The sequence below is a fragment of the Lolium perenne genome, chromosome 2 (genome assembly GCF_019359855.2).
Source record: "Lolium perenne isolate Kyuss_39 chromosome 2, Kyuss_2.0, whole genome shotgun sequence".
Lineage (NCBI taxonomy): Eukaryota > Viridiplantae > Streptophyta > Magnoliopsida > Poales > Poaceae > Lolium > Lolium perenne.
In genome coordinates, this window is record NC_067245.2 from 303,568,665 (window position 1) to 303,585,270 (window position 16,606).

Genomic DNA, 16,606 nt, shown 5'->3' on the forward strand with positions numbered 1-16,606 from the left:
CGTTGCTCAATCTGCTAATATGATTTACTTCGCATCCATCGAATAACTTCTCGAGTTCGTTGTACACTTCCTTGTATGCCATCATGCTATCATTGACTGCATCCCATTGGTTCATAACTTGTTGAGCCACCAATTGCGAGTCGCCAAAGATTTTTAGTCGAGTTGCACCACAAGCTTTCGCCATCTTCATCCCGTGTATAAGAGCTTCATATTCTGCTTCGTTATTGGATGCGTTAAGGAACGTCATCCGAAGGACATATTTTAACTTGTCGCCTTCAGGTGATATAAGTACTACTCCTGCGCCAGCTCCTTCAAGTCTCTTGGACCCATCAAAGTTCATGGTCCATGTTATCGACAAGTCTGGGGGTCCTGTGTTTTGCAACTCCATCCACTCTGCGATGAAGTCTGGTAGAACTTGTGACTTGATTGCCTTTCTTTTTTCATACGTGATGTCCCGAGGGGAAAGTTCTATTCCCCAAAGGGAGACACGACCCGTAGCTTCTGGATTGTTTAGTATATTTGATAAAGGAGCTTCATTGACCACTACGATCGGATGTGCCGAAAAATAGTGGCGCAATTTTCGTGCTGTTGTGAACACTCCATATGCTAGCTTTTGGTACTGAGGGTACCTTTGTTTTGAGGGTGACAGAACTTCGCTCACGAAGTATACTGGCCTTTGCACTCCATGGATTTTTCCTTCTTCCTCTCTTTCGACAACTAGCACCGTGCTAACCACTTGAGGTGTGGCTGCAATATACAGCAGGAGAGGTTCCTTTTCCTTTGGCGCCACCAAAATTGGTGGTGTCGAAATTTTGCGCTTCAAATCCTCGAAAGCTCTATCGGCCTCTTCGTTCCATTGGAATTTTTCTCCTTGCTTTATCAAAGCGTAAAATGGTAACGCTTTTTCTCCCAGCCTGGCGACGAATCTGCTCAAAGCTGTGACTCGCCCAGTTAGCTGCTGTATCTCTTTCAACTTTGTTGGCTTCCTCATTGTTACTATAGCTTGTATTTTATCGGGATTTGCTTCAATCCCTCTTGCTGAGACTAGAAACCCCAGAAGTTCTCCTGCTGGGACGCCAAAAGAACACTTCGTCGGGTTTAGCTTGAGGCAAAATTTGTCGAGGTTGTCAAAAGTTTCCTTGAGATCCTCGATCAGTGTTGCCCCCTTTTTGACGTTATGACGACATCATCGATGTATACTTGCACGTTTTTCCCAATCTGTGTCGCCAAACACTTCGCATCATCCTACGATATGTTGCTCCCGCATTTTTTAGACCAAAGGGCATTGTTCTGTAGCAAAATACGCCGTACGGTGTAATAAACGCGGTCTTTACTTCATCTTCTTCTTTCAATCTGATTTGGTTATAACCAGAATATGCGTCCAGGAAGGAAAGACGTTCACATACAGCCGTGGAATCGATAATTTGATCGATCCTCGGGAGGGGAAAGTGATCCTTTGGACAATGTTTATTGAGACACGTAAAGTCGACGCACATGCGAAGGACTGTCGTGTGTTTCTTCGGCACCATCACTGGGTTAGCTACCCATGTGGCTTCTGTAGATATCTCTTTGATAAAACCAGCATCCTTGAGTCGATTTATTTCTGATAGCATAGATTTGCGGTTTGGTTCCGAAAAACGCCGCAAGGGTTGTTTGATTGGTCTCGCGAGAGGATCTAAGTTGAGGTGATGCTCGGCAAGTTCCCTGGGTACTCCTGGCATGTCAGCTGGACACCATGCGAAGATTTTCCAGTTCTCACGGAGGAACTTGACGAGCGCGCTTTCCTATGCGATATCCATATTTGTTGCAATGGACGTCGTCTTTTTCGGGTCTGTCGGGTGAATCTGCACCTCCTTAGAATTTTTCTCGGTATTGAAGGTTGAGTCTTTATTTGGCCTTCCAACATCTGGCAGCACGTCGTAGTCAGTCATACTTTTTGACGCCAAATACTCAGCTTGCATCCCGAAAGTTTCTGACAGCCGATGAAAATCCTTATCGCATTTATCAGCTAAAGCGAAGCTTCCTTTGACTGTGATTGGTCCCCTTGGTCCAGGCAATCTCCATAACAGGTATGTATAGTGTGGCACCGCCATGAATCTAGCATATGCTGGTCGTCCCAACAAAGCGTGGTACTGCGACGGAAAATCTACGACTTCAAATTCCAGCCTCTCGATTCTATAATTCTCTCGGGTTCCAAACTGAACGTCGAGATTAATTTTCCCCAATGGATAATTTGGCTTCTCTGGTGTGATACCGTGGAACCTTGTGTCTGTTGGCTTCAGGTTTGCTAAGGATATGTTCATCTTCCTCAGTGTGTCTGCATACATGAGGTTTAAGCTGCTGCCGCCGTCTATGAACACCCGAGAGACATCAAACCCCGCAATAACTGCTGGCAGAATAAGTGCTGACTGCCCTGGTCGAGGAACTTGTTGCGGATGATCTGCTATTGTGAAGCCAATATCTTGCCCTGACCAATTAAGATACTCGACAGTTGGTGGAGGCATTTTTCTGCCATAAACACTTGTCGTGAGATTACTTTCTGAGCTCTATTTGACGGCCTTGCCTTCTGAATCATCGACACCGCTCCGTGAGAGTTGGGATCAACATAAGGTGGTGGTGGGGGTGCTGCCGCTATTCTGAGCTGGTGTCGATTGTCGTCTGTAATCGCGGGAGGTGGTGGCAGGTTAATCTCGCTCCTGGGTTCTCGAAGATTTCTCTGTGTTGCCCGCGCATTAGCGTGCTCTGCATATCTTAACATTGCCTGAAAATTTCGACAGTCTTTGCAGGTGCCACGACTGTCTTTTACCGTTGTTGTCGAGGAAAAAGTACATCTGACACGGCCCGTTCATCATCTCTTCAGGGGACACGAAAGGCCTTGGGAACCTAGGCCCGCTATTTTGCCTGTTGTTGCGAGAATCATCCCTATTATCACCTCGCTGTTCGCTGCTTCTCTGATAATCATCTCTGTTGTTTCCTCCTGTGTTTGCTCGAAAACCTGCTGAAATTTGTCCTGGAGCGTCATAATTCGGGTACTGTCGAGGAAATCGTCGCCTCGGTTGATAATTTCGACCACGGTCCTCCTACGGCGACTGTGCCGTTTGTTGTAGACAGCATCTTCTCCATCTGCCCATTTGTTTGCTATCTCCATTAACGCGAATCTTTGTCTTTGGATTGGTCCTTCCCAAATCCTCGACAAAATCTCCACGCCTGATTCCTGCGACAAACGCATCTATTGCTCTCTCGTCAGATATATTTTCTGCCGAGTTTTTGATGATATTCCACCTTTGGATATACTTTCTCATTGACTCATCTGGCTTTTGTCGACATGCTCTCAATTCCTCTAACGACGCAGGTTTTTTGCACGTGGATCTGAAGTTCTTGACGAATACGTCCTCGAAACTTTCCCAGCTGTCGATGGATCCTGGAGTGAGTTTCTTTATCCACGATCGTGCGGCTCCACTTAAATGCACCTGAATGCTTTGCATAGCTGTTGCTCTGGTTCCTCCTGTGAGCTTCACTGTCTCGAGATAATCAACTAGCCAATCCTCTGGATCTTGAAGGCCGTCGAACTTCTTGAAGTTATCGGGTAACTTGAATCCTGAGGGGACTCGAGTTTTTCGGACTCTCCTCGTGAAGCATGGCAAGCCGCACATATCTTCATCGTTAAGCTCCGGAGATTGCCGATGATCCCTTCTGCTTTGTCGCGCTCTGTCGACCCTTGTTTGTGCTGCTATGTCTCTTGCTCCACTTGGTCCTTCAGGTCTTTGCCGCCGTTGCTGCTGCAGGTCGTGGACTATTTTGTCTTGCCGCTCCTTCGGGAGGCGTTGATACAAACGCTGTTCCCATAGCTCCAACCCCTGCTATCGCCATATTGTATAGTGTTTCCCTTGGATCACCTGGAGGTGGTTTAGATGCAAGGATAAAGGCTTGTGTCGCCATATACCCAGCTTCTGGTGTCTTCGGGATAATGTTCCCTCTTGTGTCTATCGACATAAAGGACATGTCGAGATTTTGAACCAAGTGCTCTCTTTCAGCTTCGGGTATGTGTTGTAACCTTGATCTTCCTCTGTTCCGAGCCTCCCTGTGGCTATCACCCGAAGTTCTAGATTGTCGACTTAGATCTGCCCTTCTCCTGCTGGATGCAGAAGCTGCCTCCTTTCTTCTGTTTAACTCGACTGTCTGTTTTTCCAACTCTCTGGCAGCTCGTGCGAGCTTATATTGATATGCTTGTAATTCCTCTGGTGTGGCCGTGGTAGCCATTGGTTCTGTACCGTTCATAGCTCTCGCGGCTCTGTCCCATGCTGCTTGTGAAAGTTGAACTCTGTCTCGTGGCTCTGGTCCGACGTATTTGTTGCCCAGGCCTTGTCGCAGATTGGAAGGATCGACGTATGGATTTCCCAAATCGTCGAAAGCCTCAGATGTTTCCTCTTGATCTTCAATGGCATAAATCTGATGATGCTTTGTACTCAGATCTATGTTGGGTTTGGTGACATCATTGTTGAGATTGATGAAAACCTTGCCCACTGTGATAGATTTGTCGATGAAGTCGTAACTATCGACATCACTTGAGCCATCGCTTATATATGAGTCCGCAGATGACTCAAACGACATGTCGTTGAAGATCTTGGCGAGTTTCTCTCTTGTCCTGGTGCCGACGTAGCGTGTCGATGGAGTTTCTTCTTCTCCTGACTCGGTTGACGATGTATAGCTTGAAAAATCGGAATCGACCGCCGACGATCCCGACGAGATCGGAATTTCGACACGATACGATCCTTCTTTCTCGACGCGAAAACGAAACCTTCCGAACGTCATCTCCATAGGCTCCGCCAGGTACGCATATGCATCCAAACGGGAGGGTGGGTGAGGAATAAAATCGACAAGACCAGCAGCGATCTGTTTACCTCGATCCATTATGTTGCTTGCGGTTGATGATGTCGAAGATCTTGAACGTGCCATCGAGATCAGATCCTTACGCCTCTAGTCCCCACAGACGGCGCCAATTGACAAGGTATCAACTTGTCAATGCCTAAGGGTTATAGGCTAGGGTTTAGTTGGAAGTAGAGGGCAAGTAGATCTCGAAGGTTTCAGCCAAAAAGTACTCAACGATTATGTGAACTAGGGTTTGTAACAATGATTCGATTGCCTCTTCGTCCCTCGACTCCCCCTTTATATAGGAGGCGGAGCCGAGGGTTTCGTTTTGTACAAGTTACAGAGTCCGGGACGATTTCTAACTCATCCCACCAGATTACAAATAATACTTCCTACTACAACTCTAACTTTCCTTAATATATCTTGGGCTCTCGCATCTTCTTATTCTTCGGGTATTGGGCCTTCAGTAAACCCCAGGCACTATCTTCGGCAGGCCCATTTGGGATGCCTATGTCATTCATACCACCTGTATTTCACTATCTCTTCGCCGAACTAGTGCACCTATTAGGTGTGTTGGGGACACAAGAGACTTCTTGCTTTGTGGTTGCAGGGTTGCTTGAGAGGGATATCTTTGACCTCTTCATCCCTGAGTTCGATAAACCTTGGGTGATCCACTTAAGGGAAAACTTGCTGCTGTTCTACAAACCTCTGCTCTTGGAGGCCCAACACTGTCTACAGGAAAAGGAGTGTGCGTAGACATCAAGCTATTTTCTGGCGCCGTTGCCGGGGAACGAAGGAAAGCTACACCATTTCCTCCCTCGTCGACAGTGCGCCAGTCCTGGACAGTATCAAGTATTTTCTGGCGCCGTTGCCGGGGAGGAAAGGTAAAAGGTACTCACACTCCGGATCTCGGCTACTAAGCTATCTTCCGGCACCGTTGTAAGTACTCGAAGCTATTTCCTTTAGATCCTGCAATTGCATCTTTTTGTTTCTTGTTTTACACTAGTTTGGCATAATGGAAAGCAACATGGAGCTTTTTATTCTTTTTCCTGAGTTAAGACATGGATGGTTTGATGCGAAAATTAAAAAACCCATGGAACATATTAGTATGAATACTTTGAACACCATTGTTGCTAATGATATGGAAAATTCTAAGTTTGGGGAAGCTGGTTTTGATGAGCATGATATTTTTAGTCCCCCAAGCATTGAGGAGAAAATTTACTTCGATGATACTTTGCCTCCTATTTATGATGATTATAATGATAGTAGTCTTTTGGTGCCGCCTACTATGGAGGATAAATTTGATTATGATTACAATATGCCTCCTATATTTGATGATAGCTACCTTGTTGAATTTGATCCCACTACAACTAATAAAATTGATTATGCTTATGTGGGTAGTAATAATTTTATGCATGAGACTCATGATAAGAATGCTTTATGTGATAGTTATATTGTTGAGTTTGCTCATGATGCTACTGGATATTATTATGAGAGAGTAAAATATGGTTATATAAATTTTCATGTTACTAAAACACCTCTCTATATGCTTAAAATTTTGAAGTTGAGCTTGTCTAGTTTTCCTATGCTTATTGCATTATGCCTACATAACTTGTTTATTTACAAGATTCCTTTTCATAGGAAGCATGTTAGGCTTAAATTTGTTTTGAATTTGCTTTTTGATGCTCTCTTTTGCTTCAACTCTTATTTCTTGCGAGTGCATCATTAAAACTGCTGAGCCCATCTTAATGGCTATAAAGAAAGAACTTCTTGGGAGATAACCCATGTGTTTATTTTACTACAGTACTTTGTTTTATATTTGAGTCTTGGAAGTTGTTACTACTGTAGCAACCTCTCCTTATCTTTATTTTATTGCATTGTTGTGCCAAGTAAAGTCTTTGATAGCAAGGTTGATACTAGATTTGGATTCTTTGCAGAAACAGATTTCTGTCTGTCACGAATTTGGGCAGGGTTCTCTGTAGGTAACTCAGAAAAATCTGCCAATTTTTGTGAGTGATCCTCAGATATGTACGCAACTTTCATTCAATTTGAGCATTTTCATTTGAGCAAGTCTGGTGCCTCTTTAAAATTCTTCTTTAAGGAATGTTCTGTTTTGACAGATTCTGCCTTTTATTTCGCATTGCCTCTTTTGCTATGTGGGATGGATTTCTTTGTTCCATTAACTTCAAGTAGCTTTGAGCAATGTCCAGAAGTGTTAAAAATGATTGTGTCATCTCTGAACATGTGAATTTTTGATTATGCACTAACTCTCTAATGAGTTTGTTTTGAGTTTGGTGTGGAGGAAGTTTTCAAGGGTCAAGAGAGGAGGATGATACAATGTGATCAAGAAGAGTGAAAAGTATAAGCTTGGGGATGCCCCGGTGGTTCATCCCTAAATATTTCAAGAAGACTCAAGCATCTAAGCTTGGGGATGCCCAAGGCATCCCCTTCTTCATCGACAAATTATCAGGTTCCTTCTCTTGAAACTATATTTTTATTCGGTCACATCTTATGTACTTTACTTGGAGCGTCTGTTTGTTTTTGTTTTTGTTTGAATAAATGCTTGTGTGGGAGAGAGACACGCTCCGCTGGTTCATATGAACACATGTGTTCTTAGCTTTTAATTTTCATGGCGAAGGTTGAAACTGCTTCGTTAATTGTTATATGGTTGGAAACGGGAAATGCTACATGTAGTAATTGGTATGATGTATTGAATAATGTGGTACTTGGCAATTGTTGTGCTCATGTTTAAGATCTTGCATCATATACTTTGCACCTATTAGTGAAGAAATACATAGAGCTTGCTAAAATTTGGTTTGCATGATTGGTCTCTCTAAGGTCTAGATATTTTCTAGTAAGGGTTTGAACAACAAGGAAGCCAATGTAGAGTCTTATAATGCTTGCAATATGTTCTTATGTAAGTTTTGCTGTACCGGTTCATACTTGTGTTTGCTTCAAACAACCTTGCTAGCCTAAGCCTTGTACTGAGAGGGAATACTTCTCATGCATCCAAAATCCTTGAGCCAAAAGCTATGCCATTTGTGTCCACCATACCTACCTACTACATGGTATTTCTCCGCCATTCCAAAGTAAATTGCTTGAGTGCTACCTTTAAATTTCCATTCTTTGTCTTTGCAATATATAGCTCATGGGACAAATAGCCTAAAAACTATTGTGGTATTGAATATGTACTTATGCATCTTATCTCTTATAAGTTGCTTGTTGAGCGATAACCATGTTCCTGGGGACGCCATCAACACTTTGTTGAATATCATGTGAGTTGCTATGAATGTTCGTCTTGTCTGAAGTAAGGGCGATTTACCATGAGTTGAATGGTTTGAGCATGCATATTGTTAGAGAAGAACATTGGGCCGCTAACTAAAGCCATGATTCATGGTGGAAGTTTCAGTTTTGGACAAATATCCTCAATCTCATATGAGAACATTAATTGTTGCTAAATGCTTATGCATTAAAGAGGAGTCCATTATCTGTTGTCTATGTTGTCCCGGTATGGATGTCTAAGTTGAGAATAATCAAAAGCGAGAAATCCAATGCGAGCTTTCTCCTTAGACTTTTGTACAGGCGGCATAGAGGTACCCCTTTGTGACACTTGGTTAAAACATATGTATTGCGATGATAATCCAGGTAATCCGAGCTAATTAGGACAAGGTGCGGGCATTATTGGTATGCTATGCATGAGACTTGCAACTTGTAGGATATAATTTACATAATACATATGCTTTATTACTACCGCTGACAAAATTGTTTCTTGTTTTCAAAATGAAAGCTCTAGCACAAACATAGCAATCAATGCTTCCCTCTGCGAAGGGCCATTCTTCTACTTTTATGTTGAGTCAGTTCACCTATTTCTCTCCATCTCAAGAAGCAAACACTTGTGTTAACTGTGCATTGATTCTTACATACTTGCTTATTGCACTTGTTATATTACTTTGCATTAACAACTATCCATGAGATATACATGTTACAAGTTGAAAGCAACCGCTTAAACTTAATCTTCCTTTGTGTTGCTTCAATGCCTTTACTATGAATTTACTGCTTTATGAGTTAACTCTTATGCAAGACTTATTGATGCTTGTCTTGAAAGTACTATTCATGAAAAGTCTGTTATATGATTCAATTGTTTACTCATTGCATTTACATTGTCTTGAATCGCTGCATTCATCTCATATGCTTTACAATAGTATGATTAAGATCATGTTGGTAGCATGTCACTTCAGAAATTATCTTTGTTATCATTTACCTACTCGGGGACGAGTAGGAACTAAGCTTGGGGATGCTGATACGTCTCCAACGTATCTATAATTTCTGATGTTCCATGCTTGTTTTATGACAATACCTACATGTTTTGTTCACACTTTATATCGTTTTGATGCGTTTTCCGGAACTAACCTATTGACGAGATGCCGAAGTGCCAGTTCCTGTTTTCTGCTGTTTTTGGTTTCAGAAATCCTAGTAAGGAAATATTTTCGGAATTGGACGAAATCAACGCCCAAGATCTTAAAATCCCACGAAGCTTCCAGAACACCCGAGAGCCACCAGAGGAGGGCCCTGTGGGCCCCAGATGACAGGGCGGCGCGGCCCAGGCCTTGGCCGCGCCCCCCTGTTGTGTCGCCGCCTCGTCGACCTTCCGACTCCGCCTCTTTGCCTATTTAAAGGTCCCTGACCTAAATCTTCGATACGGAAAAGCCACGGTACGAGAAACCTTCCAGAGCCGCCGCCATCGCGAAGCCAAGATCTGGGGGACAGGAGTCTCTGTTCCGGCACGCCACCGGGACGGGGAAGTGCCCCCGGAAGGCTCCTCCATCAACACCACCGCCATCTTCATCACCGCTGCTGTCTCCCATGAGGAGGGAGTAGTTCTCCATCGAGGATAAAGGGCTGTACCGGTAGCTATGTGGTTAATCTCTCTCCTATGTACTTCAATACAATGATCTCATGAGCTGCCTTACATGATTGAGATTCATATGAGATTTGTATCACTATTAATCTATGTGTTACTCTAGTGATGTTATTAAAGTAGTCTATTCCTCCTCCACGGTGTAATGGTGACAGTGTGTGCATCGTGTAGTACTTGGCGTAGGTTATGATTGTAATCTCTTGTAGATTATGAAGTTAATTATTGCTATGATAGTATTGATGTGATCTATTCCTCCTTTCATAGTGTGAAGGTGACAGTGTGCATGCTATGTTAGTACTTGGTTTATTTGTGTTGATCTATCATGCACTCTAAGGTTATTTAAACATGAATATCGAATATTGTGGAGCTTGTTAACTCCGGCATTGAGGGTTCGTGTAATCCTACACAATTAGTGGTGTTCATCATCCAACAAGAGAGTGTAGAGTATAGCATTTATCTATTTATTCTGTTATGTGATCAATGTTGAGAGTGTCCACTAGTGAAAGTATGATCCCTAGGCCTTGTTTCCCAATACTGCTATCACCGCTTGTTTACTGTTTTACTGTATCTGTACTGCCTGCAATATTACCACCATCAACCACACGCCAGTTGTAGCATCAAGTATTTTCTGGCGCCGTTACTACCGCTCATATTTATTCATACCACCTGTATTTCACTATCTCTTCGCCGAACTAGTGCACCTATTAGGTGTGTTGGGGACACAAGAGACTTCTTGCTTTGTGGTTGCAGGGTTGCTTGAGAGGGATATCTTTGACCTCTTCCTCCCTGAGTTCGATAAACCTTGGGTGATCCACTTAAGGGAAAACTTGCTGCTGTTCTACAAACCTCTGCTCTTGGAGGCCCAACACTGTCTACAGGAAACGGAGTGTGCGTAGACATCAAGCTATTTTCTGGCGCCGTTGCCGGGGAACGAAGGAAAGCTACACCATTTCCTCCCTCGTCAACAGTGCGCCAGTCCTGGATAGTATCAAGTATTTTCTGGCGCCGTTGCCGGGGAGGAAAGGTAAAAGGTACTCACACTCTGGATCTCGGCTACTAAGCTATCTTCCGGCGCCGTTGTAAGTACTCGAAGCTATTTCCTTTAGATCCTGCAATTGCATCTTTTTGTTTCTTGTTTTACACTAGTTTGGCATAATGGAAAGCAACATGGAGCTTTTTATTCTTTTTCCTGAGTTAAGACATGGATGGTTTGATGCGAAAATTAAAAAACCCATGGAACATATTAGTATGAATACTTTGAACACCATTGTTGCTAATGATATGGAAAATTCTAAGCTTGGGGAAGCTGGTTTTGATGAGCATGATATTTTTAGTCCCCCAAGCATTGAGGAGAAAATTTACTTCGATGATACTTTGCCTCCTATTTATGATGATTATAATGATAGTAGTCTTTTGGTGCCGCCTACTATGGAGGATAAATTTGATTATGATTACAATATGCCTCCTATATTTGATGATAACTACCTTGTTGAATTTGATCCCACTACAACTAATAAAATTGATTATGCTTATGTGGGTAGTAATAATTTTATGCATGAGACTCATGATAAGAATGCTTTATGTGATAGTTATATTGTTGAGTTTGCTCATGATGCTACTGGATATTATTATGAGAGAGTAAAATATGGTTGTAGGAATTTTCATGTTACTAAAACACCTCTCTATATGCTTAAAATTTTGAAGTTGAGCTTGTCTAGTTTTCCTATGCTTATTGCATTATGCCTACATAACTTGTTTATTTACAAGATTCCTTTTCATAGGAAGCATGTTAGGCTTAAATTTGTTTTGAATTTGCTTTTTGATGCTCTCTTTTGCTTCAACTCTTATTTCTTGCGAGTGCATCATTAAAACTGCTGAGCCCATCTTAATGGCTATAAAGAAAGAACTTCTTGGGAGATAACCCATGTGTTTATTTTACTACAGTACTTTGTTTTATATTTGAGTCTTGGAAGTTGTTACTACTGTAGCAACCTCTCCTTATCTTTATTTTATTGCATTGTTGTGCCAAGTAAAGTCTTTGATAGCAAGGTTGATACTAGATTTGGATTACTGCGCAGAAACAGATTTCTGTCTGTCACGAATTTGGGCAGGGTTCTCTGTAGGTAACTCAGAAAAATCTGCCAATTTTTGTGAGTGATCCTCAGATATGTACGCAACTTTCATTCAATTTGAGCATTTTCATTTGAGCAAGTCTGGTGCCTCTTTAAAATTCTTCTTTAAGGAATGTTCTGTTTTGACAGATTCTGCCTTTTATTTCGCATTGCCTCTTTTGCTATGTGGGATGGATTTCTTTGTTCCATTAACTTCAAGTAGCTTTGAGCAATGTCCAGAAGTGTTAAGAATGATTGTGTCATCTCTGAACATGTGAATTTTTGATTATGCACTAACCCTCTAATGAGTTTGTTTTGAGTTTGGTGTGGAGGAAGTTTTCAAGGGTCAAGAGAGGAGGATGATACAATGTGATCAAGAAGAGTGAAAAGTATAAGCTTGGGGATGCCCCGGTGGTTCATCCATGCATATTTCAAGAAGACTCAAGCATCTAAGCTTGGGGATGCCCAAGGCATCCCCTTCTTCATCGACAAATTATCAGGTTCCTTCTCTTGAAACTATATTTTTATTCGGTCACATCTTATGTACTTTACTTGGAGCGTCTGTTTGTTTTTGTTTTTGTTTTTGTTTGAATAAATGCTTGTGTGGGAGAGAGACACGCTCCGCTGGTTCATATGAACACATGTGTTCTTAGCTTTTAATTTTCATGGCGAAGGTTGAAACTGCTTCGTTAATTGTTATATGGTTGGAAACGGGAAATGATACATGTTCTTCCTGAGTTCGATAAACCTTGGGTGATCCACTTAAGGGAAAACTTGCTGCTGTTCTACAAACCTCTGCTCTTGGAGGCCCAACACTGTCTACAGGAAAAGGAGTGTGCGTAGACATCAACCATCATAGAGATCGGCGAAGACCTCCCCACTGTCAGTGGAGTCGAAAGTGCTGGTGAATTCGACGTTGGTGAAGCCCTCGAAGTCGCTATCTTGATATAGATCGTTTTCGACCGACCCAAAAGTTATCCCGTCGAACAGATCGGCGAGTTACCCGCTGTTAGCGGACTTGGTGAAGCATGATGCGAAGTCTCCTCGTTGCCTTAACGGGTGACGCTGAAGATCCCGAGTGATCAAGATCGGTCGCCAACGGTCCCGAAAAAATCGGTGCCGAAAAACGGTGCGATCCTTCTCTCCCAACGATCCTTCGGTCCCGAACGTCATCTCCATTGCTTTCTCCAGATTGGCATATGCATGCAAATGTGCGGGAATGTGAGGAACAAAATCGACAAGACCAGATTGGAACTGTTTACCTCCATCCATCGCGTTGCTTGCTGCTGATGATGATGATGTTGACGATGCCATCGAGATCAGGACCTTGCAACCTCCAATCCCCACGGTCGGCGCCATTTGACGAGGGATTAACTAGTCAATGCCTACAAGTTGTAGGCTTGGGTTTTCGTCGAGAGTAGAGGAGCAAGTAGATCTAGAAGGTTCAGACGAACAAAGGCGTTCAACAAAACAAATTACGGTGCCTATGTTACAATATGATTCGATCCCCTTTTCTGCCCTCGACTTCCCCTTTATATAGGAGGTGAAGCCGATGACTTTCCCGTGTCGTACAAGTACAAGCTTATCGGGCCGCGTTGGGCATTTCCTATATTGATACAAGTTTCCTACAATAAATCTATTTCCCTAATTCGAGCTTCTGTAACTTCGTGGGTCTTCAAACCTTCGAGTCCATGGGCTTCATATTCCACGACTAAACCAGCGGTATATATGCGATATGCCCCTTAGGTATGCCTATGTCAGGTAGTGCGCCTTGCCAATAGTCAGCCAGCAACACCTTCAGAAGTCATGCCTTTCTCCTACTGGTCGATTAAACATTAATTTCTTATTGAGGGAAAACTTACTGCCGTGCTCATCATACCTTTCTCTTCGGGTTTCCCAACTGCTTGTGTTGAGCATCATCATCGCTCCCCAGCCGCATCCGCCAAACGCCGCCCCAAATTTTTTAAAATATTAAAATACTCTTTTTTTTGTTTTTTTGCATTTTTATTTAAATAGAGAGAAGAAACATTCCACAAACTTATACATAATTGGGAACATGGTTTACACAAAATAACACATATTTAGGCACATGGTTTTACATAAACTAATACATAGTTTGGAATATGGTTTACACAAATTAATACATAGTTTGAACCATGGTTGACACAAATTAAAACATTACAAACTAACGAAACCTAACTAGTGTTGGCATCGCAGATTTCGTGTGTTCGCTGCCAAGAAAGAACACTCTCGGACACACACAATCACCCATACTGGAAAATCCAGCTGATAATTGTACCCCTGTTGGTCCTTTCGAGGAAGAATATCCAGAAACCTCCGTGCCTATTTTCGCTGCGAAGAGACAACACTCAGTCGTCGTCCTCCTCGGCGCTGTCGTCGTGGTAGTGCCGGCGGCAGCGCGTCTCGTCGAACACCTTGACGCTCATGTCGCACTGGTGGGCCTATGTGTATTCATGAGTATTCAGCTGAATACCCAATAATTTTGACCGGAAAAAATCATGCAGTGTTAAGCCCAATGAATCTAGCTACCTCTTGGCTCAAACAGCAGCCCAATAGCATCACTAACTTGGCTTCCGTCGGAGTTCGAGAGTTCATTTCCCCCCTCCTTCTCTCTCAACCGTGAACAGTAGTTGAGAGTCTCCCTCTTCTCTCCGGGCCGATCCCGACCCCTCTCCGGCGGCTCTGCCGGCCGGAGATGGCGACGGAAAGGCGCCGGCGTAGGTGTAGATAGTTGTAGTGGTCCCGTAGTGGCGTCTGCGAGTAGGTCACCAGTTCTCTCTCACCAGATCTGGTGCGTCCTGTTGTTGGGCGGTGCGGCGGCGTGGCTCCGGTGGCGAGGGCGACGGCTGCGGCGCGGCTTCGGCGCGGGCATCTCGGTGAATAAGGTGGGTTGGAGCTCGTGCTTCTCGAGGTGCTGGCGCGGCATCGGAGAGCAGATCTGGGTGGCTTGCCGCTCGCGTCCATGGTGGGCGTCCAGCGGAGCTGCTGCGGCGAGCTCGGTCAATAAGCGCTGCTTCCAGCAGCTGCAACTTCTTCTTCTTCTTGGTGTCCTCCTGGCCGGCCATGGTGGCGAGGGGAAGGGCACCGAAGGCGACGACGAGGTTGTGGCGGCTGGCAGCCCCCCTGCTGCTACTTCGAGCTTTCACACGGTGGCCAAAAGCTGGCCATCGATCTTGTTTGACCAAGATCCTGGAGTTCTTCAGCGGAGGACTGATGCCGGTGGCAGTCGCCGCCTTGCCTCTGCATCTTATGGTCGAAGGGCGACCCTCCTCAGCCTCTCCTTCCCAGAGACCAAGCAGTCCGAGGGGAAGGCCTTCAGCTCCAGCCACGACGCCGTACCAAGTGGTTCGTCCCCGGCGCCGGTGTCTCTTTTGTGGTGGAGCGACGCATCGACGAAGTTCAGTCGCGGAGCGGAGGCAGAAGGACCTGATTGCTTTTTTACAATCTTTCTAGGTTCCTTTCTGTAATTTTCCTGTCCTTATCCAGAATTCCCCTATCTTGTAGGGGTTTTTCTGTAAATTGTACTCTCCGCCTTGATAATACTAGCAGCTACTAGGGTCTTCTGACCCTTTCCTTGTTCAAAAAAAAAACTTGGCTTCCGTCTCCCGTCCCGAGAGCGTCAGCCGTGAGGCCTCAGTCCATCTCAGGCTGGCTCGATACGAAGCGTTCTCCACTTCTACAGGCTACGTACAACGACGGTTCGTTGTAGGCGAGGCGGCTGCCGCAAGGGCGCAGCGACGCCGTCGGGCGACTGATGTTGGTCTGCAGCGAACAACATCTATTCGCGAAATCCTATCACGGTAGGGTTCTAAATCTAAATCCCCACTGATTTTACTTTTCCTATTTCCAATCAGCAATTGCTCTCCAAGTTCCAATTAGATTATTGGTTGCTTGATTAGTGACTCAATCGATCACATGATGATCTAGGTAAACTTTGTACTAAATTTGTGGTGATAAACTAAGAACACACTGACAAAGAGATGAAGGGGCTGGGTGGGGTGTGGAGAACAGTGGTGATTTGAAGTTATTGAACAATTTATCATATAATTTCTCTAGTATTAATATTGAACAGTTTGTCAATCTTTTTGTTTGTACCGTTGTATTTTACAATTTTTTACCCTTCAATTTTTTAATTGGTTTTTTTATAGCTTGAATACCCATTGCAAATTATCTGTGCCCGCCCATGTCATGTCGCGCTCGCCAAGGTAGGAGAACGTGAGCACGCAGCCGGCTTTGAGATCGTGGTAGCGCGTGAACTTCTCCCAACCGGTGTAGAGGTACATCTTGCCGCACACGTCGGAGATCACGTCCACAATCCACCGGCAGCGGTCGCAAACAGCCTCCCGCAGATGCATCGAGGCCGACTCGTTGCCCGCGACGAAGTCGGCGAACTTGTCTGGCAGCCTCTAGATGCCGAGTGGGTTGCCCTTGAGGACGATGACAAACTCGAACATCACTTCCCGCTCCTCCTCCTGCAGGTCCGACGATGAAGATGACGGTGTCGCAGGCGACGGCGAGCGTGCAGCTCTGCCGCAGCCACGACTGCGACCACGACCGCAACCTCGGCCTCCGCCTCTACCATCCATGGTGTCGACTCTTGAGATGGTGGTGGCTAGGGTTGGGGAGAGAGGCGCTAGGGTTTGTGTGTGAGTGACGATGAGAGAGCGACCCTTTTTATAGGCCGGAG